At 44.2% G+C, this 25673-nt stretch overlaps 1 non-coding gene across 1 annotated transcript; it reads right to left on the bottom strand.

The window, feature by feature from the left end:
* Nucleotides 1-12682: 12682 nt before the first annotated feature.
* Nucleotides 12683-12744, bottom strand: LOC119472795. Its single transcript, XR_005201977.1, has one exon. It is a non-coding gene; the product is annotated as a U7 small nuclear RNA (small nuclear RNA).
* Between the last annotated feature and the right edge of the window lie 12929 nt (nt 12745-25673).

Below are 25673 nucleotides of genomic sequence, written 5' to 3'. Positions count from 1 at the left end.
CCCAGCCTGGGCAACAGAAGGAGACCCCAGTCTCTGAAAAACAAACAAATGAAAACTTAAAAGATATCAATGCCAAGAGCTCTAGAAAAGAAAAGAAAAAAAACTTAAGAGATAAAACTTTTTAAAGTTGACCCTGGGTTGCTCCTTTCTGGTGGTCCAAGATAGAAATATTTTAGTGGCTATAAAACACTATCAATTTTCTTTTCTTTTCTTTTTTCTTTTCTTTTTTTTGAGAGAGTCTCACTCTGTCGCCCAGGCTGGAGTGCAGTGACGCGGTGTGATCTTGGCTCACTACAACCTCTACCGCCCAGGTTCAAGTGATTCTCCTCCCTCAGCCTCCTGAGTAGCTGGGATTATAGGCATATGCCACCATGTCCATGATTTGGGCCTGCCTGAAATCCATCCCTCCTTTCTTCTGGGAACAGACCCTGGATGGGCCCAGGAACAGAAATTCTTTCCTGGGTTCCAACTGGTAGAAATTTTTTGTATGTTTAGTAGAGACAGGGTTTTGCCATGTTGGCCAGGCTGGTCTCGAACTCCTGACCTCAGGCAATCTGCCTGCCTCAGCCTCCCAAAGTACTGGGATTACAGGCATGAGCCACCGCACCTGGACAAAACACCATCAATTTTCTTATGTTCTTACTTTAAAAACAAAGTAATGTAAACAGTGAGACTCCACACTGTTTGCCATAAAACTTAGTGTTGTCGTTGTTTAATGTAAAAAAAAAAAAAAAAATCAAACTCAGCTGTTTTCATATTTAATTGACCCTCAAGCACAAATTCTAGTTGCAAGTAATAGAAACTGAATCTAAAGTAGTTTCAAGAGAGAGACTGATTTAATGACTTCTGTAATCAAATTACAGACCAGTGGGAGTGGGTATCTGAATCCACGGTCAACTGGATTCAGAAACTCCGGTTCTGCCCAAGCCAGAATTCTGTTCCAGGTTCTCTGCAAATTGGCTTCATTCTCTCAGGCCAGCTTCTCCACAGGGAAGGGGAAACGAACAAACGCAGCTCTGAGCTCACATCCTTACAATTTGAAACCCAAAAAGGGGGAAATGTTGTGAAGAGAGAGAGTATACTTTTTTCTACCAGTTGGAAAAGTCCTAGGAATTTCTGAGCCTACCCAGGGGTCTGTTCCCAGAAGAAGGGGGGATGGGTTTCAGGCAAGCCCAAATCATATCTACCAACAGGTTGCTCTCTGTGAGAGGTTTTTTTTCTTTTTTTTTTTGAGACAGAGTCTGGCTCTGTCACCAGGTGCCAGGCTGGAGTGCAGTGGCACCATCTCAGCTCACTGCAACCTCCGCCTGCCGGGTTCAAGCAATTCTCTTGCCTTGGCCTCCCGAGTAGCTGGGACTACAGGCACACCCCACCACACCCAGCTAATTTTTGTATTTTTTTAGTAGAGACAGGGTTTCACCATGGTGGCCAGGATGGTCTCAATCTCTTGACCTTGTGATCCACCTGCCTCAGCCTCCCAAAGTGCTGGGATTACGGGCATGAGCCACCACGTCCGGCCATTGCTCTCTGAGTTTTAATGATCTTAGGGTCCTCTGGTTGAAGGCGATTCTCAGTAGTTTCGTTTTTTGGTACCAGTGATAATAACCATAATTGCTTACTATGTGCCAGACACTATTATAATTGTTTGCATATTAAATGTATATGCATAAATACACATTCTCTCATTTAATCCCCTCAACAACCCCCTAAGGGAGTCTATTCTCCCTGTTTTACAAATTTGGAAACTAAGACACAAAGTAATTTAGTAGTCGAGACTTGCCAAGTGGCTGACTTCAGCTGTGAACTGAACCCAGGCAGCCCAGCCAGAAATCACAGGGCCCAGTCATATCACAGGTGTCTATCTGAGAGAGCTATATACTAGACTATAAAAGATTTGTCACAAACGCATGCGTGCTGACAATGTGCAAAGGTGTGACCAATAATGGTGTGGCTTTCCATCTGTGAGCGTGGGTGGGGGACTGGGTGAGAGGTCTCCCAGATTCCTGCCATGCTTGCTACCTGTGCTGGGAAAGCCGGCTTTGATCTGCCCCTGGAGCCACCGGGCACTATCTGTTTATCTAGCTCTCTGCCAGGCACCTTACCTCAGACTCTCCTGCTGCTGCATTTTTGCTTCTCACCAAATCTGCATCCAGTGAGTGACCCGAGCCCTGCATCAGTAATCAGAAAAATCATGTTTTGATTTTTTGTTTTGTTTTGTGTTCCTGGTCTAGACTCTGTCTCTAACAGAATACAAATAGCAACATGTCTGTTGATTGTCTGGATTTTAGAGGACTTAAACTCAATTGAACAAACGTGTAGTGAGTTTCTACTCTGAGCCTGACTGTGTGGCCGGGAGGTTATAGCAACAAATGAGAAGCAGATTCTGCCCATAAAGAAAAAAAAAAAAAAAAAAAAAAAAAAAAAAAAAAAAAAAAAAAAAAAAAAAAAAAAAAAAAAAAAAAAAAAACTTATCTCTAAACTCTCTGTTGTGGTTCAGGCAAAAGCTTTCTTGATGGTCTGGGTCCCTTCAGTTTCTCGACGTTTTCAATTCTTTCAAAGAGCTTCAGCTAGTCTAATGGCTGTAGAATGCTGCTTTCATCGACAGCAGGGACATCTTTCCTCCCACCCCAGGACTAAATCAGACCTTTAAATCAGGCTTTCTCCCTTACCTTGGGGTAACCCAACCCAAGTGAATTGATTTGCTCCCTACATTGTTAACTTGTAGGAATTAAGCTTGTCTGTTGTTGTCTCCTGCTCCACACCCCTTCTTTGTAATTGACCTTCATCCAGAGTTCTTGGTAGGCTTAGGCAGCCATATTTTAATCACATGATTTTCTTTTGACCACAGCTCATTGGTTCTGAGTGATCACCTGACCCAGCCCATCGGCAGAACGGAACCCTTCAGCCTCTTTGTCCTTGAGAGTCTGACTTAAATAGTTCAGAGAGTGAATGAGGAAGGTTGGCCCTCCAGGAGAGTACTGTGGTATGAAGGTGTCAAGTTTGCACCAGATAAAATCCTAATAAGAGAGAGGAGCCAGAGGATGAAGCCTATATGCAGAAAAGAGCAGAAGTAAGAGACGGTCCATGAGGCATGACCGCAAAACTGGAAAGGAGAGAGGGAGGAGGGTCGGTGCCCAATTTACCAGGTTGTGTCTCTTTTTTATTTTTATTTTGTAAAATTATTATTAGTTTTATTTTATTTTTAGAGATGGGCTTTCACTATGTTGGCCAGGCTGGTCTTAAACTCCTGACCTCGTGATCCACCCACCTTGGCCTCCCAAAGCGCTGGGATTACAGGTGTGAGCCACCACACCTGGCCTGTTGTGTCTCTTTTGAATCCACGTCTTATCCTTGGATGTCTGGTGCACCTTTCAATAAACTCCCAATTTATTTGAGCAAGTTTGGTATGGCTTCAGTTTCATGCAACTTAACTGATTAGAACATTAAAATGTTTTGTCAGTACCATGATTATCACAGTTATTACAATAAAGGACAGATATTCTGCCTACCCCCAACAGATGGTGATGTCTTTTTCTTCATCTTTCTATCTCCACTACTTTCCCTTGCCTCAATAAAAGCTTGATGAAAGAATGAAGAAATGTTCACCTCCTCTAAATTTCTCTGCCTGGCTTTCCAGCCTTCCCCCATCTGGCCCCGTATCTAACCTCATTACTGCACTGCTCCTCTCTCCACACCCTCCACTGTGGTTAAACCAGTCTCACCAAGGCAACCAGTTCATTTCTCTGGGCCTTTCCTGATGCTGGAATACTCTCCTCCCTCTTCTTCACCTACTTATCCTTCTCCTATCAGCCCCCTCCTTCTTCATTCATTCTTCAGACGTTTACTGAATGCCCACTATGTATCAGACATTATGCTAAGTGCTGGGCTACAGTGGGGAACAAAACAGAGGTGCTTTCTGTAGCCATGTTGCTTATTGTAAACGGGGAAAGATGTATTTGTTTTGAAAAGAAAGCAGAGTATATGTTGCTTACTGTCTTACAAATCTTCTAAGTGAAGCTTTCTGCAAGAGCTGTACCACCCTGCCCACCATCTCACACTCGTCTTCCTCCTCTCTTACCTCCTTTAATTCTTAGTAACTCACACCGCTGTTTGTTAACAGTTTCTCGAGTGTGTTTTGCTTACCAAGCCTCCTCCTATTAACTGGATTTTATGTGTCTTCAGGGCTGAAACTTGTCTTGTACTTTTTCTGTTTATACTTATGTGGCTCAGCATCAAGGACACAGTGGACACCTAAAAAATCACTCTTCAGGCCAGGTGCGGTGGCTCACACCTATAATCCCAGCACTCTGGGAAGGTGAGGTGGGCAGATCACAAGGTCAGGACATCGAAGCCATTCTGTCTAACATGGTGAAACTCCGTCTTTACTAAAAATAGAAAAACTAGCTGGGCATGGTGGCACACACCTGTAGTCCCAGCTACTTGGGAGGCTGAGGCAGGAGAATCGCTTGAACCCGGGAGGCAGAGGTTGCAGTGAGCTGAGATTACGCCACTACACTCCATCCTGGGTGACAGAGTGAGACTCCATCTCAAAAAACAAGGAAAGAAGAAAACAAAACTCTTCACCGCCTGCCTGCTTGATCAAAAATGTCTTCTGCTCTCCTGGCCTGGTAAATGGAAGGACAGAGAGGTATTTGTCTGTCTTTGCCATCCCAGGAATAAACACCAGCCTGGGTTTCAGCTGATCCCCATAACCCTGGCCATAAAGCACCATCTAAAGCCAGGATAGAGATGAACAAATAGAGGTGGTATTTGTTCTGTTTAGTCCCGGGTACTCTGGGGGAAGGCTTCACAGACCTCCTCACCACAAACCCACGCTAACAAACAAGAAGCCACTTCTCTGGCAGTCTCCTGTACAGTGTCCTCTTACCTGGGAGTCAGCTCAGCTCCCTTGTCTCCAGCCCTTCTGAAAGACACCTTTCAGCTCTGTGTCTTTACTGGGGGGAAGGGGAATTAAAAATAGGGGCTCTAGATTTCTTTCTCTCCCCAGACATAAGCAAGGGTAGTCCATCCCAGACCGAGCTCAGCAAAACCTCACCACAGAGTTTCTCTGCATAAAGAAAGTGCCTTTTTGAAACACAAAGTCAGTCTTTCAACTCAGGAAGGGAAAAAATAATCCGCCAACCAACCCCAAACCTGCACTTGGCCAAAATCCTGAGGTTGGTGGCAGGAGTGAAGTGAATCATTTCTCTTTACTCTGATTGCATCAGCGACAGGCAGCTGGGAGCTACTTGGTCCCCAGAAGAGGCCTCATGCCATGTTTGTGCCTAATTCTGATTCCTTTTTTTCTTGTAAGCAAAGGCATCTTAACTAATGCAAGATGAGAATTGGGTTCAACCCAGGTGGCTGAGTCCAGGAACTGACAGTTCTGAGATGGAAACTGTTATACCCATGAGGGGCTGTTTCTGTTAAATCTAAACTAGCTCCATCTCTCTGTCCCCATGTCTCATGATACCTTTGACATGAAGTCTTAGCTCGTAAGTATCATAAGTTCTACGCAGTGATAACTACAACTTTTTCAGCAAAGTCTTCCTAAGTACCCTGCCCTTGCCTGGACATTATGTGTATAGTATTTCACTGGATCCTTTTTAAAAAACAAAGAAATGGCCGGGTCCGGTGGCTCACACGTGTAATCCCAGCACTTTGGGAGGCCAAGGCAGGCAGATCACGAGGTCAAGAGATCGAGACCATCCTGGCTAACATGGTGAAACCCCATCTCTACTAAAAATACAAAAATTAGCTGGGCATAGTGGCATGCACCTGTAGTCCCAGCTACTTAGGAGGCTGAGGCAGGAGAATCACTTGAACCAGGAGGCAGAGGTTGCAGTGAGCTGAGATTGTGCCACTGCACTTGAGCCTGGACGACAGAGTGAGCAAAGCATAACACTTTTTTTTTTGAGACAGAGTTTCATTCTTGTTCCCCAAGCTGGAGTGCAATGGCGTAATCTCAGCTCACTGCAACCTCTGCCTCCTGGGTTCAAGTGAGTCCCCTGTCTCAGCCTCCTGAGTAGCTGGAATTACAGGCATGCACCATCACACCTGGCTAATTTTTGTATTTTTAGTAGAGACAGGATTTCACTGTGTTGGCCAGGGTAGTCTTGAACTCCTGACCTCAAGTGTTCTGCCCGCCTTGGCCTCCCAAAATGCTGGGATTACAGGCATGAGGCAGCGCACCTGGCCCTTACACATTTATTTAATCAAAGGTTTTTTGTTTTGTTTCGAGATGGAGTCTTGCTCTGTTGCCAGGCTGGAGTGCAATGGTGTGATCTCGGCTCATTGCAACCTCTGCTTCCTGGATTCAAGAGATTCTCCTGTCTCAGCCTCCCAAGTAGCTGGAATTACAGGCATGTGCCACCATGCTCAGCTAATTTTTTTTATTTTTAGTAGAGATGGGGTTTCCCATGTTGGCCAGGATGATCTCGGTCACCTGACTTCGTGATCCACCTGCCTCAGCCTCCCAAAGTGCTGGGATTACAGGCGTCAGCCACCGTGTCCAGCCTATTTAATCAAATTAATCAAAGTTTTGCGTGACTCAGGGAACTTCAGAAATGAAGAGCCAAACACCCAGGGAAAATCGTTCATTTCTCTGCTTAGATTCAAGGAAGAATGGGCCTCTGTGTAGAGATGTGATTAGTCAATGCGGGGGATGGTCTAAAGGTAATAGACTGAGAGGGGAAACCTAGCAAGGCCTGTCTTGCACATTCTTCTTGTCCTCTCTGTGTAGCATTTCTTCCTCTCGAGTATAGGGCAGTACCTTTCTGGAAAGAGGGTCTTATGACTTACTATCAGACAAGGAAGTTCAGAGAAATTCTTTTTTTTTTTTTTTTTTTTTTTTTTTTGGGGGTTTTTTTTTTTTTTTTTTTTTTTTTTTTTTTTTTTTTTTGAGACGGAGTCTTGCTCTGTCGACAGGCTGGAGTGCAGTGGCACGATCTCAGCTCACTGCAACCTCCACCTCCCAGATTCAAGCGATTCTCCTGCCTCAGCCTCCTGAGTGGCTGGGACTACAATCACATGCCACCACACTGGCTAATTTTTTGTATTTTTAGTAGAGACGGGGTTCCGTCATGTTTGGCAGCCTGGTCTTGAACTCCTGAGCTCAGGTGATCCGCCTTGGCCTCCCAAAGTGTTGGGATTTCAGGTGTGAGCCACCGCACCTGGCCTAGAGAATTTCTTAATGGCCAGTTCCTCCACAGAAAGGTGGGAGACAGAGTGATATTTCTAGGTTTTATGGCTTGCTTTGGGGGAGAGAGGTTCTAGATTTTTGGGTGTTTTTTTTTGTTTTTTGAGATAGAGTGTCACTCTGTTGCCCAGGCTGGAATGCACTGACATAACCTTAGCTCACTGTAACCTCTGCCTCCCAGTTCAAACTATTCTCCTGCCTCAGCCTCTCAAGTAGCTGGGATTACAAGTGTGAGCCACCATGCTCGGCTAATTTTTGTATTTTTAGTAGAGATGGGGTTTCACCATATTGACGAGGCTGGTCTCCAACTCCTGACCTCAAGTGATCTGCACCTTGGCCTCTCACAGGCGAGAGTCACCTTGTGCCGCCCGGGGTTCTAGTTTGCCTTGTGGATGTGCCTTGCAGAAAGAGGAATTCTGGTTTCTATGATGCACTTCAGTGGAGAAAAAGGGGCAGGAGATAGAAGGTCAAGAAAAAGAGACTGCTTCTGAAGCCTTCCAATGTCCGTTAGTTCAAAGTAATAAGCCTGCCAAAGCACTATACTTTGGGATATCATTTTCTGGGTCCTAACATTTGCATTTTAACTGTACAACTCTGGGCTGAGCATGGTGCCTCAACGCCTGTAATTCCAGTACTTTGGGAGGCCAAGGCGGGTGGTCGCCTGAGGTCAGGAGTTCAAAACCAGCCTGGCCAACATGGTGAAACTCTTGTCTCTACTAAAAATACAGAAACTAGGGGCTGGATGCAGTGGCTCACACCTGTAATCCCAGCACTTTGGGAGGCCGAGGTGGGTGGATCATGAGGTCAGGAGTTCAAGACCAGCCTGGCCAAGATGGTGAAACCCCATCTCTACTAAAAATACAAAAAAATTAGCCCGGTATGGTGGCATACACCTGTAATCCCAGCTACTCAGGAGGCTGAGGCAGAAGAAATGCTTAAACCAGGGAGGTGGAGTTTGCAGTGAGCTGAGATCGTGCCACTATATTCCAGCATGGACAACAGAGCAAGACTCTATCGCAAAAGACAAAAAAAAAAAAAAAAAAAACAAGCTGGGTGTGGTGGCAGGCGCCTGAAATCCCAGCAACTTGGGAGGCTGAGGCAGGAGAATCACTTGAACTCAGGAGGTGGAGGTTGCAGTGAGCCGAAATCACGCCATTGCACTCCAGCCTGGGTGACAGAGGAAGAGTCCATCTCAAAACAAACAAAAAACAGTGCGACTCTGGCCGTTGTGTTGAGAGCAGGCTGAGGAGGCACCAGGCAGGGGTGCTGTGAATGATGGGTGGAGGCTGATGGTGGCTTGGACGGAGGCAGTGAAGGTGGCGAGAGTAGTCAGATTCTGTGTTTTGAAGTTAAGTCAACATTTCCTGACAGTTTGGAGGTGGGAGGTGAGAGAAAGGGAGGAGTTAGGAATGACACCCAGGTTTTTGGCCTGAGTGACAGGAAGAAAGGAGTTGCCATTTACTGAGAGAACCGTGGGAGGAATGGGTTTGGAGGAGGGATCAGGAGCTCAGCGTTGGACATGATACATTTGAGATGCCTACGAGGGACCTTGGTGGAGATGAGTAGGTGGTTCAATAAGCAGTTCTGGAGTTTAAGGGAGAGAGCTGGATGGAAATGCCAATTCGGAAGTCAAGAGGGTATAGATGCTATTTTTTAAAGTCACCAAAGTGGGTGAAGTCATCAAGGAAGTGAAAGTAGCTGAAGAAGAGAGGTCTAAGGATCATGCCCTGGGCACTCCAACATTTACTGATCAAAGAGATGAGGAAGAACCAGCAGGAGCAGACCAAAAATAAATAAATAAAGAGATAAGAAGAAACTTACTTGAAAAATGTTTCAAGAAAGAGGAAGAAGGTTGGATGTGCCAAATGCTTCTCAATGGTCAAGTAACAAGAGGACTGAAACTTGACCCATCAGATGAAAATAAGGAATGCTTAATTAAATACTTCTCTGGCTTAGTTTAGATGTGGATTCCTGTAGACTTCTTGGCCAATTGCAAGGTGGGGCAGGGCAGGGATTTTGTCCTTGAGCTCTGTATCCTACTCTGATCTCACCACCATATTTCTCTTCCTTCCTCCTCTGTCCTTTTACCCCCATGCCCCCATACATACACCTCCATCCCGGCTTTGCTGAGGTTTGAGGATTGGCTTACCAGCCAAGGGACCCTCAAGCCTGAGCTGAAGTATGAGAACAATGTCTTAGGCGAGTCACTGCTTCCCAGATTTGGCAAAGCAAGTGAGCTGCAATCACCGCTATCAAGCAAAGAGGATGGAAGGGATAAACTGAGGGCGGTAAAAGAGGAATATGCTGACATCTCTGTAAAGGGAAGACACATTTTGCTTTAAAACAATGCCCATGGTGGCCGGGCGTGATGGCTCACACCTGTAATCCCAGTACTTTGGGAGGCCGAGGCGGGCAGATCACCTGACATCAGGAGTTCGAGACCAGCCTTGGCCAACATGAAGAAATCCTATCTCTACTAAAAGTACAAAAATTAGGCAGTCCTCGTGGCAGGCTCCTGTCATCCCAGCTACTCAGGAGGCTGACGCAGGAGAATCGCTTAAACCCGGGAGGTGGAGGTTGCAGTGAGCCGAGATCCTGCTCCTGCACTCCAGCCTGAGCGACAAGTATGAGACCCCGTCTTAAAAAAAAAAAAAAAAAAAAATCCAATGGCAATTTTTGTAGTTGTTTTAAGGAAGCAAAGGAATTTCTCCTGCGCTGCATGGCCCCATGGTTTAGGTGATTAATGAGTCTTTTCTAGTTGGATTCATTCTGTAGTGTAGTTGAGGATAGAGGTTGAGAACTAAATCCTCTGCACTGAGTTTTTCCCTGGCAGGTGAGGGAGACAGGCATGTCAGAGCCTGGGAACTGGGAGAAGGGAGATGGGAGAAAGATGGCTGGCAAAGAATTCCCAGGGGTGGGGCTGGGCTGAGGAACCTGTTTGAAGATGAGTGAGGGCTAACATTAATTTTTAAATCACTTTACCTTGACGCATATAATAGATAATGGGGAGAAGTGTGTGCCACTTAATGAACTTTCACAAACTGTGCAGACTCATATAACCAGCATCCAAGTCAAGCAACAGAACCTTACGGATACCCAGGAGACCCCCATGTCCTCTTCTAGCCATGATTCTGCCCAAGGGCAGTCACTAGCCTGACTTTGAACAGCATGAACTTGTTTTGCCTGTTTCTACACCTTATATGGATGAGTCTTGTATTTTATGTCTGACTTCTTTCACTTAATATTTGTGAGATTCATTCATACTGTTGCATATACTCATGGATCTTTCATTCTGATTATCACACACTCTTCCATTGATTGTATGATTATACCACAGTGTATCTCTTCTATTGTTGATGGACATATAAGTGGTTTCCATTTGGAAGCCATTACAAATGGTGCTGCAATAAACATATTTGGACATGTTTAATACTTAGTTCCCCCCAAGGGTTTATTCTGAAAATTTTCAAACATATAGAAATCTTTGAAATAATTTTACAGTCAATAACTGTTATGAACCAACCACTCTTATTCTAAATTAAAATTTTATTATATTTGCTTTATCACTTATCCATCCTATATCCATTTATAAATTCATCTTTTTTTTTTTTTCACCCAGGCGGAAGGGCAGTGGCTCTATCTCAACTCACTGCAACCTCCACCTCCCAGGTTCAAGCCAACTGGCCATCTCAGCCTCCAAAGTAGCTGGGACTACAGGTGTATGCCACCACGTCTCACTAATTTTTGTATTTTTTGTAGAGATGGGGTCTCACTACGCTGATCTCAAACCTGTGAACTCAAGCAATCCAGCCACCTTATTCTCCCAAAGTGCTAGGATTATAGGCATGAGCCACAGTGCCTGGCCAATTCATTTTTGTTTGTTTTTGAGACGAAGTCTCGATCTTGTTCCCCAGGCTGGAGTGCAATGACGCAATCTCGGCTTACTGCAACCTCCGCCTCCTGGATTCAAGCGATTCTCCTGCCTCAGCCTCCCCAGTAGCTGGGATTACAGGCACATGTCACCACATCCAGCTAATTTTTTATATTTTTAGTAAAGACGGGTTTCACTATGTTGACCAGGCTGATCCCTAACTCCTGACCTCAGGCAATCCACCTGCCTTGGCCTCCCAAAATGCTGGGATTACGGGCATGAGCCACGTCGACCGGTCCCAATTCATCTTTTTTTAAATGCATTTTTTTTTTTTTTTTTTTTTTAGCGATGGGTTTTCACCATGTTGCCCAGGCTGGTCTCAAACTCCTGACCTCAGGTGATCCGCCCACCTCGGCCTCCCCAAGTGCTGGGATTATAGGCATGAGCCACAACGCCCGACTAAATGCATTTTTTAAATGCATGTGTTGGCCGGGCAGGGTGGTTTGTGCCTTAATCCCAGCGCTTTGGGAGGCCAATGAGGATGGATCACTTGAAGTTATGAGTTAAAAACCAGCCTGCCCAACATGCTGAAGCCCCGTGTTTAATAAATATACAAAAAATTAGCTAGTGTGGTGGCACCTGCTCAGCTACTTGGGAGGCTGAGGCAGGAGAATCACTTGGACCTGAGAGGCAGAGGTTGCAGTAGGCCAAGATCGCTCCATTGCACTCCAGCCTGGGCAACACAGCAAGACTCTATCTCAAAAATAAACGCATGTTTAAACTCTACACAGCAGTCCACTTTACCCTGAAACATTTTAATATCATTCACAAAGGTTTAATATTTATTTATGGGTTTTTCTTTCTTTATACAAAGTGAAATGTGTGTATAAATGAGTTTGAGAAATGTATGCACCTATGTAACCTATACCCTTATCAAAACATAAAACATTATCATCCAGAAAGTTCCCTCTCCACCATTGTGTTCTCAGTTTTTTTCACCATAGATTAGCTTTGCCAGATTTAGAACTTCATGTAAATGCTATCATACGATATGTACTTCTCAACAGCTTCTTTCACTCAGCGTGGTTTTGAAATTCACTCATGGTGTTGCATGATAACTTGTTCCTCTTTATTGCTGAGTAATATTCTTTTGTATGAATATACAATTTCCTTAGCCATCCCCCTGTGGACCAGCAACTGGAACGTTTCCAGTTTCAGGGCCTTATGAAGAGAAATGCTATGAACAGTTTCATACTAGTATTTTTGTGGACATATGCTTTCATTACTCTTGGGTAAGTATCTGGGACTGAAATCACTAGGTCATAAGTGTATGTTTAGTTTCACATGAAACTTCCAGACCTTTGTTTCCAAAGTGGGTTGTATGACTTTACACTCCCATCAACCATATAGGAAAGTATTGTTCAATATCCATGCCAACATTTGGTGGTGTCAGTCTTTTTAATTTAAGCTATTCTATTGGGTATGTAGTGATACCTCATTGTGGTTTAATTTGTATTTCCCTGATAACGAATGGTGTTGAGCACCTTTTCAAGTGCTTATTAGCCATTCGTATATCTTCGTTTTGTTTCTATTTTTTATTTTTTAAATTTTTAAGGGGCTTTCTGGCAAAAACCAGAAAGCCTGCTAGACAAATTCTAAAAGAGCTGCAACATTTTTATTTTTTAATTATTTTTTTTTCTTTGAGACAGAGTCTCGCTCTGTTGCCCAGGCTGAGTGCAATGACATAATCTCAGCTCACTACAACCTCCACCTCATGGGATCAAGTGATTCTCCTGCCTCAGCCTCCTGAATAGCTGGGATTACAGGTGCACGTCATCACGCCCAGCTAATATTTTGTATTTTTAGTAGAGACTGGGTTTCGCCATGTTGGCCAGGCTGGTCTTGAACTCCTGACCTCAGGTGATGTGCCTCCCTCAGCCTCCCAAAGTGCTGGGATTACAGGCGTGAGCCACTGCACCCGGCCATGAGTAAGTTCTTTAGTGGTGATTTATGAGATTTCAGTGCACCCATCACCCAAGCAGTGTACACTGAACCCAATTTATAGTCTTTTATCCCTCACATGCCTCTCACCCTTTCCCCCTATTCCCCAAAGTCCATTGTGTCATTCTTTTTTTTTTTTTTTTTTTTTTTTTTTTTTTTGAGTCGGAGTTTCGCTCTTGTTACCCCGGCTGGAGTGCCATGGCGCGATCTGGGCTCACTGCAACCTCCGCCTCCTGGGTTCAGGCAATTCTCCTGCCTCAGCCTCCTGAGTAGCTGGGATTACAGGCACGCGCCACCATGCCCAGCTAATTTTTTGTATTTTTAGTAGAGAAGGGGTTTCACCATGTTGACCAGATGGTCTCAATCTCTTGACCTTGTGATCCACCCACCTTGGCCTCCCAAAGTGCTGGGATTACAGGCGTGAGCCGCCGCGCCCCGCCCATTGTGTCTTTCTTATGCCTTTGCATCCTCATAGCTTACCTTCCACTTATGAGTAAGAACATACGATATTTGTTTTTTCATTCCTGAGTTACTTCACTTAGAATAATGGGCTCCAATTTCATCCAGGTTGCTGCAAATGCCATTAACTCTTTTTTTTATGGCTAAATAGTATTCCGTCATATACATATATACCGTAATTTCTCTATCCACTCATTGATTGATGGGCATTTGGGTTCGTTCCACGTTTTTGCACTTATAAATTATGCGGCTATAAACATGCATGTGCAAGCATCTTTTTCATATAATGACCTCTTTTCCTCTGGGTATATGCCCAGTAGTGGGATTTCTGGATCAAATGGTAGTTCTACTTTTAGTTCTTTAAGGAATCTCCACACTGTTTTCCGTAGTGGCTGTACTATTTAACATTCCCACCAGCAGTGTAGAAGTGTTCCCTTTTCACTGTATCCACACTGACATCTATTTTTAAAAATTTTTTGATTATGGCCATTCTTGCAGAAGTAAGGTCGTATCACATCGTTTTTAATAGGAATTACAAAGGGGTTTACATTGAACCTATAGGTATATCAGTATGGGTGAGATTGGCATCTTGAGTCTTCTAGTGCATGAGATAGTATATCTCTCTGTATGAATTAGAATTTTCAAGAGAAACAGAACCAGTGGGAGGTTACATATATATAATATGTAAAATAAATGAGATTTATAAGAAATTGTTTCTCATGATTATGGAGGTAGAGAAGTTCCATGGTCTGCCTTCTGCAAACTGGAGACCCAGGAAAGTTGGTGGTGTAATTTGAAAGCTGGAGAGTTGGAGAACTTGTGGAGACTCAGTGTGAGTCTGAAGGCCTGAGAACCATGAGTGCAGAGGGCGCAAGACGATCAGGGTCTCAGCTCAGGCATTCAGATAGAGAGAGGGTGATCCCTCCCTTTCTCCACCTTTTTGTCCTATTCAGGCCCTCAGTGGATTGGGTGGTGCCTACCCTCACTTGGGAGGACCATCTACTTAACTCTGTTCACCAATTTAAATGTTACTCTCAGCCAGGCGTGGTGGCTCATGCCTGTAATTGCAGCACTTTGGGAGCTGAGGTGGGCAGATCCCTTGAAGTCAAGAGTTTGAGAGCAGCCTGGCCAACATATTGAATCCTGTCTCTACGAAAAATCAAAAAATTAGCTGGGCATGATGGTGTGTGCCTGTAGTCCCAGCTACTTAGGAGAAAAGAAAAAGAAAAAGAATAAATGCTAATCTCTTCCAAAAACACCCTCACAGATATACCCCAACATAGAGTTTAACCAGCTGTGTGGGCATCTCCTGGCCCAGTCAAGTTGACATGTAAAATTAACCATCGCGCTATTTATCTAGTTCTTGTATTTCCCTCAGCAATGATTTACAGTTATCAGTGTATAGGACTTACATGCCTTTCGTTAGGCTTATTTCTATGCATTTTATGTTTTTGGATACTAATTTAAATGACATTAAAAAAAATTATTTCTCAATTGTTTGCCAATAGTACATACTGATTTTCACAATAATAATCTTGTGTCCTGTGAAGTTGCTAATTCCACTTATTAGTCATATTGTAGATTCCTTAGTATTTCTATGTAAACAATCAAGTCATCTAAAAATAGAAATTTTACTTCTTCCTTTCCAATTTTTGTTTTTCTTGTCTCGTTACATCAATGATCTCCAGTAAAATGCTGAATACAAAAAGGTGAACACTAGCTTTCTTTTTCCACTATGGTCAGATTTTGATTTTATGATTTTAGCTCTTTTATATTTGTTAGGACTTGTTTTATAGTTCAGCATATGGGGTACCTTGGTGAATATATCAGGAGCACTTGAACTTGAAAATAATATGCATCATGTTGTTGCATTGTTCTATAAATATCAATTAGATCAAGGTGGTTGATAGTGCTGTTTCAATCTTTTATGTCTTTACTGATTTTTTTGGTCTAGTTTTTTTTTTTTTTTTTGGAACCAGAGTCTTGCTTTGTCTTCCAGACTGGAGTGCAGTGGCGTGATCTCGGTTCACTGCAACCTCTGCCTCCAGGGTTGGGTTCAAGCAATTCTCCTGCCTCAGCCTCCCAAGTAGCTGGGATTACAGGCACCCACCACCATGCCTGACTAATTTTTGTATTTTTAGTAGAGACGGGATTTCACCATCTTGGCTAGGGTGGTCTTGAACTCCTGACCACGTGATCCACCCGCTTCGGCCCCCCAAAGTGCTGGGATTACAGGCGTGAGCCACTGCGCCTGGCCTGGTCTGAGGAATAAAATGTCCAACTATGATATGATAGTGGACTTTTGCATTTCTCCCTTTAAGTCTGTCGTTCTGTCAATTTTTGCTTCATGTATCTTGAAACTGTTATTAGGTATACACATATGCATGATTATTATACCTTCCTGGTGATATTTATTATTATAAAATTTCTCTTTTAGTCTCTAATACTATCATCCTGAAATTTACTTTGATTTAATGTAGGCACTTCAACCTTCTCATGCTTACTGTTCACATAATACATTTTTCCCCGTCTACTTCCCATCAGCCTCTTTTGTGTGTCTCTTGTAGACAGAGTATAGTTGGATCATGATTTTTTAAATCTCTTAGGCTATCTCTACCTTTTAATTGAAGTGTTTTAGACCACTAACATTTAATGTAATTATTGGTATGGTTGAAAGTAGGTCTACCATTGTACTGTTCCTCTGTTTATTTCCCCCACCCTTTTCCTGTTCCTCTGTTGCTCCTTTCTTGCCTTCTTCTGAGTTAACTGAATATTTTTTAGAAATCTACGTTCATGGACCGGGTGCAGTGGCTCACGCCTGTAATCGCTGCACTTTGGGAGACAGAGGTGGGTGGATCAGCTGAGGTCAGGAGTTCAAGACCAGCCTGGCCAACATGGTGAAACACTGTCTCTACTAAAAACACAAAAATCAGGCAGGCATGGTGGCACATGCCTATAATCCCAGCTACCTGAGAGACTGAGGCAGGAGAATCGCTTGAATCCAGGAGGCAGAGGTTGCAGTGAGCTGAGATCACAACACTGCACTCCAACCTGGGTGACAGCGTGAGACTCCGTCTTAGGAAAAAAAAATTAAATGTGTATTATATATTACATCTACATAAGTTATAAACCTCACAGTAAGAGGCTACAATTTTTGCTTTAAACAATCATGGGATTTTTAAAAAGTGAAGAGGAAAAATTACTTTTTTGAGATAGAGTGTCACTTTGTTGTCTGGGCTGGGGTGTAGTGGCACAATCTTGGCTCACTGAAACCTCCACCTTCCAGGTTCAAGCAATTCTCGTGCCTCAGCCTTCTGAGTAGCTGGGATTACAGGCGCCTGCCAACATGCCCAGCTGATTTTCTGTATTTTAGTAGTGATGGCGTTTCGCCATCTGCCCAGGCTGGTTTTGAACTCCTGAGCTTAGGGAATCTGCCTGTCTTGGCCTCCCAAAGTGGTAGGATTACAGGTGTGAGCCACTGTGCCTGGCCAGAAAAATTACTTTTTATGTTACTCTTATACTATTTCTGGTGTTCTTTCTGAGGATAGCTCCTATCATGTCCTTTTACCCTGAAACATTTTCCTTTAGCATTTTAAAATAATGCAGGTCTGCTGACAATGAATTCTTTTAGTTTTTGTTTTGTTTTTGAGACAGAGTTTTGCTCTTGTTGCCAGACTGGAGTGCAGTGGCACCATTTTGGCTCACTGCAACCTCCACCTCCCAGGTTCAAGTGATTCTCCTGCCTCAGCCTCCTGAGTAGCTGGGATTACAGGCATGCACCACCATGCCTGGCTAATTTTTTGCATTTTTAGTAGAGATGGGGTTCCTCCATGTTGCTCAGGCTGGTCTTGAACTCCTGACTTCAGGTGATCTACCTGCCTTGGCCTCCCAAAGCGCTGGGATTACAGGCTGAGCCACCGTGCCCAGCCTAGTTTTTGTTTATCTAAAAATATCATTTTGGCCAGGTGAGGTGGTGGTTCACACCTGTAATCCCAGCACTTTGGAAGGTTGAAGCAGGTAGGGGTCAGGGGTCATTGCGTGAGCCCAGGAGTTTAAGACCAGCCAGAGCAACATGGAAAGACCCCATCTTTACCCCCCAAAAATTTTTTTTAAATAGACAGGCATAGTGGTGTATACTTGTAGTCCCAGCTACTCAGGTGGTAAGGCAGGAGGATCCCTAGCTCACTGCATCCTCAAACTGCAGACTTTGAGGCTGCAGTGAGCTATGATCACACCACTGTACTCCAGCCTGGCTGACTGATCAATACCCTGTCTTGATTTTTAAAAAAATTGACAAGCATTATTTTTTTATTTTTATTTTTTTTGAGACGGAGTTTCGCTCTTGTTACCCAGGCTGGAGTGCAATGGCGCGATCTCGGCTCACTGTAACCTCCGTCTCCCGGGTTCAGGCAATTCTCCTGCCCCAGCCTCCTGAGTCGCTGGGATTACAGGCACGCGCCAAAATTAGGCACGCTAATTTTTTGTATTTTTAGCAGAGACGGGGTTTCACTATGTTGACCAGGATGGTCTCGATCTCTTGACCTCGTGATCCACCCGCCTCGGCCTCCCACAGTGCTGGGATTACAGGCTTGAGCCACCGCGCCCGGCCTTGACAAGCATTATTAAGTGCTCAGTGCGTACTTTTAATTCTTTGGGTTTCTACAGAACTTTCAGACATCTTACTTTTCAGCCAAGGAACGTGAAGTCTTGGTGGAAGACCCACTCACCCCACATCGGGTTTATAGAGTCTCCTCACTCCATGATACCACCTGGAAAAGGTGCTTCTCAGCCAGATGCTGCCAGACATGCCCCATGATGAGGTAAACAAGGAAAAACAGAGAGAGGTGGCAAAAGCTTCCTCTCACCATCAGCAAGGCCAGGAAAAGAGCATTTCCTGAGACCCATATTGCTCAGGTCACCATAGCTGGGAATGTCTAGGGCCAGTTACATGGGAGCAGCTTCTAGCCTTCCCTAGGATGGATTCGTGCAAATCTGTAGAGCCAAGACTAGGCAAGGCAAGTGAAGCACTTGCCTCAAATGCAAAACTCAATTGGGTGCCAAAAAAATTCAACAGTCAAGATAAATAATGTTTTAATACCATGTAAAAAAGTTAACGCAAAAAAAAAATCATTAACAAAATAGCAAACTTTTAAATGAGACAGACTTTACATTCGCATGACTCACATCACTTACCACCGCCTAATCTCAGCCCTGTTGGATCCTGCCTTTACTAAAAATGTTGATGTTTTGCTCATCGTGGATTTTTTTTTGCATTATTTTTGATTTTTAAAAATATTGCATAAGCCGGGCATGATGGTTCACGCCTGTAACCCCAGCCCTTTGGGAGGCCAAGGTGAGAGGATCAAAAGGTCAAGAGATGAAGACCACCCTGGCCGTGGTGAAACGCTGTCTCTACTAAATCTACAAAAATTAGCCGGGCATGGTGGCACATGCCTGTAATCCCAGCTACTCAGGAGGCTGAGGCAGGAGAATCGCTTGAACCCGGGAGGTGGATGTTGCAGTGAGCCAAGGTTGCACCACTGCACTCCAGCCTGGGCGACAGAGTGAGGCTCTGTCTAAAAATAAAAAAATAAATAAATAAATAAAAATTGTGTAAAAATGGCACTTACCTTGATTACTGAGGTTTGGGGGACACTAAATTTTGCAGTTGCTTCTGCCTAGCCCCATACTGGAACATCAGTATGGACCTGTTGACAGTCTTCCTTGCTACACCCCCATCTCCACCAAAAGATATCCCCCCAGCCTACTTTGATGATAGCAAGGCATTTTTTTCATACATAAAAATAAAACATTTACTGGTGACACTAATGACAGCCAAGTGAGGGGTTTGGGTAAGTTCTTGGCATAGTTCACTTAGCAGTTTTATAAATAGGAGTTCTAACAGACTTCTGGATCCCAGAGGAAAAAATTCACCAATTAAAATGATCTTAAATTTCCTCATTTTGACACAAGAGTCTAAGAACAAGATTAAGAAATACAAGAAATCTGAGTATTTTTAATGTTATCATGCACATGAAGGTATTTGTTATGAATTTGGGATTGCAAATGGATAGAATAATGAAATCTCAGATCTTATATTTTGTGGCAGAAGATGGCCAGCATGGTGCCATTCATAAGATATTTCATCCCTTTTCTTCAATCCCATTGTGTGTCTGTAGAGGCAACATGGAACAGCAGTGGGGACTCCAGGTATGTGACCCCAGTTATGTGTATTACCCATATCAACCTGAGCAAGTTACTAAGTATCCATCAGTCTCACTTTCGTCATCTGTGAAATGAGACTACAATTTACCTTAAGTAAAGGTGAAAAACAAACACTTATAGGCCAGGCATGGTAACTCACGCCTGGAATCTCACTACTTTGGGAGCCCCAGGCAGTAGGATTGCTTGAGGCCAGGAGCTCAAGAACAACCTGGCAACAGGGCTAAATGTTGTCTCTACAAAAAATACAAAAATTAGTGGGGCATGTTGAAACACACTTGCAGTCCCAGCTACTTGGGAGGCTGAGACAGGAGGATCACCTGAGCCCAGGAGTTAGGGGCTGCAGTGAGCTTTGACTGTGCCTCTACACTCCAGCCTGGGTGACAGAGCAAGACCCTGTGTCTAAAATAAAAACAAAACAAAACAAAAACAAGTTTAATGGCTCTCTCCTTTATTTATGCTAAATAATTACAGGCTATCTCAATTATCCTTGGTCTCTAAAATTATAAAAGTTATTTCTGAAAAAGAAGTTATTATTTTTTAGACATAGGATCTCACTGTCTCTCCCAGGCTGGAGTGCAGTGGCTCAGTCACAGCTCAGCTCACTCCAGCCTTGACCTTCCAGGCTCAGGTAATCCTCCCACTTCAGTGTCCTGAGTAGCTGTAACCACAGGCACACATCACCACGCCTGGCTTCGTTTGGTTTTGTTTTTGAGATGGAGTCTTGCTTTGTTGCCCAGGCTGGAGAGCAGTGGTGCGACCTCGGCTCACTGCAGCCTCCACCTCCCAGGTTCAAGCGATTCTCCTGCCTCAGCCTCCCTAGTAGCTGGGACTACAGGTGCCCACTACCATGCCTGGGTAATTTTTATATTTTCAGTAGAGACGAGGTTTCACCATGTTGGCTGGCTGGTCTTGAACTCCTGACCTCACGTGATCCACCTGTCTTGGCCTCCCAAAGCGCTGGAATTACAGGCATGAGCCACTGCACCCAGCCAATTTTTATATTTTTTATAGAAACGGGGTTTCATCATGTTGCCCAGGCTAGTCTTGAACTCCTGAGCTCAAGTGATCCGCCTGCCTCATCCTCCCAAAGGGCTGGGATTATAGGTGTGAGCCACTGCACCCAGCCTAAAGAATTATTTCTAAAGAACATTTTGAATGAGACGACAGAAATAAGTAGGATCAGATTTTGAAGCTAATAATTATAAACATTTTGGAGCCCCCATATTGATATGCAAAAATGAAATGGGATAATTTTTAATCTGTAATTCCAGGGAGTTCAGAACAAATGCCCTCGGCTAAAACATCAGCGATCTGAGTTGATTTTTTTTAAATCTGGGCTTAACACCTCGGCGACAGTTTCAGCGGGTCAAGACTGCTCTTGACAATGGCTGTCATCCTCAGAGGAGAGAAGCATCATACTCTCACCAAGACTTAATTAGAAATCTGTATTCTATTAATACTATTACTTTCTTCCCCAAAGGCAAGAAAATCTTGGGATTACAATTCATGATTCTCATTGAAGAATATCTGGTAGGTTAGAATTATTCTTTCATTATTTTGCTCCTGTCTTTTGTAAAATTTTTTTTTCAAGAGGGAGTCTTGCTCTGTTACCTGGGCTGGAGTACAGTGGCGCGATCTCAGCTCACTGCAGCCTCAACCTCCCAGGTTCAGGCAATTCTCCTCCCTCAGCCTCCCAAGTAGCTGGGACTACAGGCACATGCCAGCCACCATATCTGGCTAATTTTTGTGTTTCTTGTAGAGATGGGATCTTGTTGTGTTGCTCAGACTGGTCTCAACCTCCTGGACTCAAGCGATCCACCTACCTCAGCCCCTCAAAGTGTTGAGATTACAGGCATGAACCACTGTGCCTGACCCAAAATTTCCTTTATTCACTCATCAGCTGATGGACATTTGGGTTATTATCTTTTGGCTATTATGAATAATGCTGCTACGAACATTTGGGTGCCAGTTTTTGTGTGGACTTTATTTTTTGAGACGGAGTCTCACTCTGTTGCCCAGGCTGGAGTGCAATGGCATGATCTTGGCTCAGTGCAACCTCTGCCTCCAGGTTCAAGCAATTCTCCTGTCTCAGCCTCCTGAGTAGCTGGGATTATAAGTGTGCGGCATGCACAGCTAATTTTTGTATTTTAGTAGAGATGGGGTTTCACCATGTTGGCCAGGCTGGTCTTGAACTCCTGACCTCAAGTGATCCACCTGCCTCAGCCTCCCAAAGTTCTGGGATGACAGGCATATGCCACTGCACCCAGCTGACACATTTTCATTTCTCTTGAGCATGTGCCTAGGAGTGGAATTTCTGGGTCATGTGCCTCTTTATACTTTCTTTTTCTTTTTCTTTTTGAGACACAGTCTCATTCTGTCGCCCAGGCTGGAGTGCAGTGGCTCGATCTCAGCTTACTGCAACCTCCACCTCCTGGGTTCAAGTGATTCTCCTGTCTCAGCCTTCCAAGTAACTGGGATTACAGTCATGCACGACTACGCCTAGCTAATTTTTATATTTTAAGTAGAAAAGGGGTTTCACTATGTTGGCCAAGCTGGCCTCAAACTCCTGACCTCAAGCAATCTGCCCTCCCCAGCCTCTCAAAGTGCTGGGATTACTGGCATGAGCCACCACACCTGACCTTTCTTTATACTTTTCAAAAGAATCATATCAATTACCTATTGTTATATAGAAAATTGCCCCAAACCTTTATGGCTTAAGATAACAATAATTACTTTTGCTCACAGTTTCTGAGGGTCAGGGGTTTGAAGCCTTCCAGGTTGCTTGTTAGGTTGCAGTCAGATGCTGATCAGGGTGGCAAGGATCTGAAGGTTTAGCCCGGAGCTGGAGAATCCACATCAAAGGTGGTTCACTCACATGGCTGGCAAGTTGGTGCCGGCTATTTGCTGGGGGCCTCAGGTCCTGGCCTCATGGACACCTGAGTATGCCCAAAGTACTCAGCTTCCTCCAAAACAAGCTGGCCAAGAGAGCAGAGTGGAAGCTGCATTATCTTTTATGACTAAGCCTCAGATGTCACACCCAGTCACTGTCACCCTATTGTATTGTTCATGTATGCCAGCCCTGATTCATAGGAAGGGGATTATAGGAAGGGTGGATACCAGGGGAGGTAGGGATCAGCGGGGACTGTCTTGGTGTCCCATCCAAGAACTAACCAAGCCCAACCTTGCTTAGCTTCCAAGGAAAGATGAGATCAGGTGCATTCAGGGTGGTATGGCTATAGACAGGAATCATCCTGGAGGAGGCTGGCTGATTTCAAACAGGTTGATTTTGAGGCTCTGTTCTTTCTCTTTTTTGAGATGGAGTCCCACTCGGTCACCAGGCTGGAATGCAGTGGCACAATCTCAGCTCACTGCAACCTCTGCCTCCCAGGTTCAAGTGATTCTCCTGCCTCAGCCTGGGACCACAGGCACATAGCACCATGCCCAGCTAATTTTTTGTATTTTTAGTAGAGATGGGGTTTCACTGTGTTGGCCAGGATAGACTCGATATCTTGACCTCATGGCCTGCTCGCCTCAGCCTCCCAAAGTGCTGGGATTACAGGCGTGAGCTACTGTGCCTGGCCCAAGGCTCTGTTCTCTTATTCCTGAGGAGATAATCCAAACGTATACACCCCAGGTTGGAGATCCAAAATTATGTGTCTGCTGAGCACCTATAATCCCAGCTCTTTGGGAAGTCGAGGCAGGAGAATCACTTGAGCCCAGGAGATCGAGACCAGCCTGGGAACCATAGAGATCCCATCTCTATTTTTTTTTTTTTAATAAAAGTAAACAATTTTTTTTTTTAATCATGTCTCAAAGTTGGCCAAGTCCTGACAGCAGGATATGTCAGGACATGTGGTTTGCTTCCTCTTCTTGGTGAATTGAATGGCCTGCAGTGGATATTCCTAGCTCTCCTGCTGGGGAATTTGAGAGAAATTGAAACGTAGTGGTATGCAATAGAAATAAGAGGCCAGGCACGGTGGCTCATGCCTGTAATCCCAGCACTTTGGGAGGCCAAGGTGGGTGGATCACAAGATCAGGAGTTCAAGACCAGCCTGGCCAGCATGGTGAAACCCCGTCCCTACTAAAAATACAAAAAGTTAGCCAGGTATGGTGGCACACACCTGTAGTCCCAGCTACTTGGGAGGCTGAGATGGAAGAATCACTTGAACCTGGGAGTTGGAGGTTGCAGTAAGCTGAGAGCACACCATTGCATTCCAGCCTGGGCAACAGAGCGAGACTCCCTCAAGAAAGAAAGAGAGAAAGAAAAGAGAGAAAGTAAGAGAGAAAGAAAGAAAGAAATGAAAGACAGACAGAAAGAAAGACAGACAGAAAGAGAAAGAAAAAGAAAGAAAGAAGGAAGGAAGGAAAGGAAAGGAAGAAAGAAAGAAAAAGAAAGAAAGGAAGAAAGGAAAGAAAGAGAAAATGAAGTCCACAGCTGCATGCTGCTCTTGGGCCGACACAGCCTGAAAGGGCCAGCCCTTTGTCTACCTACAGCGGCAAAGCCTTCCTGGAATGTCATTTGAGTTATCCCATCCAGTGGTCCAATCCATTTTCTCTCCTGGCACATTAGCAAGTTACTTACTAAGCATCTACTGTATACCCAACAGCAAATCCCAGGATCATTTGAGACTAGCATAGATGAATAAGCCAGAACTGCCCAGGCATGACCAAAATAGATTGTTGTCAAACACACCTGTCCAGAGGCTTCAAAGGCAAGAAACTGAAAAATATTTCTTTCCTTTTTTTATCCCGAGTTAGCATTTAGAGAAGTCACAGCCACAAGAATGCTTTCAGATTTATTTTCATTTAGAAAACTCCCAAGGACATGAGTGACAAAGACTGAGCAACAATTCTAGACGAAGGAGGACTCACAGCACCTGACAACACGTAACGTTCACCCTGGGTTGGATCCTAAATAGCCGTAAGATACTTGATTGGAAATTGGTGAAATCTGGCATATAAACTATAGATTAGATAGCAGTATTAAGTATTAGATAACAGGATCAAGGTTAACTTTCCTATATATTCTAATTATATTTTGGTCATATAATAAAAGAGATTTGTTTTTAGGAAATACACACTAAAAGATTAAGGAGTAAGGCCCGGCGCAGTGGCTCATGTCTGTAATCCCAACACTTTGGGAGGCTGAGGTGGGTGGATCACCTGAGGTCAGGAGTTCAAGATCAGCCTGGCCAACGTGGTGAAACCCATCTCTACAACAAATATAAAAATTAGCCAGGCGTGGTGGCGCATACCTGTAATCCTAGCTACTCAGGAGGCTGAAGCAGGACAATCACTTGAACCAGAGAGACAGAGGTTGCAATGAGCCGAGATCATGCCACTGCACTCCAGTCTGGGCAACAGACCGAGACTTCATCTCAAAAAAAGAAAAGATTAAGGGATCAATATGTCCACAACTTAACCTTCAAGTTGTTTAGGGAAAAAGTACACACATACACACATGCACACACATGTTTATGGACAAAAGAAGAAAAAAAGGTAATCCCAGCACTTTGGGAGGCCAGGGCGGGCAGATCACCAGAGGTCAGGAGATCGAGACCAGCCCAGCCAATATGGTGAAACCCCATCTCTACTAAAAAATGCAAAAATTAGCCGGGCTTGGTGGTGCATGCCTGTAATCCCAGCTGCCTGGGAGGCTGAGGCAAGAGAATCGCTTGAACCCAGGAGGTGGAGTTTGCAGTGAGCCAAGATCCCATCATTGCACTCCAGCCTGGGCAACAAGAGCAAAACTCTGTCTCAAAAAAAACAAAAAAAGGGAGAGAGAGAACAAATGCAATAGAACATTACTAATGCATCTGAGTGAAAGGAACACAGGAATTCCTTACAGTATTCTATTTGCTGCTTTTGTGCAAATTTGAAATATTTCAAAATAAAAAGTTTTTTTAATATGCAAGGAGG

This window comes from Cebus imitator, unplaced genomic scaffold, assembly GCF_001604975.1.
Source record: "Cebus imitator isolate Cc_AM_T3 unplaced genomic scaffold, Cebus_imitator-1.0 Scaffold118, whole genome shotgun sequence".
Lineage (NCBI taxonomy): Eukaryota > Metazoa > Chordata > Mammalia > Primates > Cebidae > Cebus > Cebus imitator.
The sequence above is the reverse complement of the archived record's forward strand: the minus strand, read 5'-3'. Positions and strand labels throughout refer to the sequence as shown.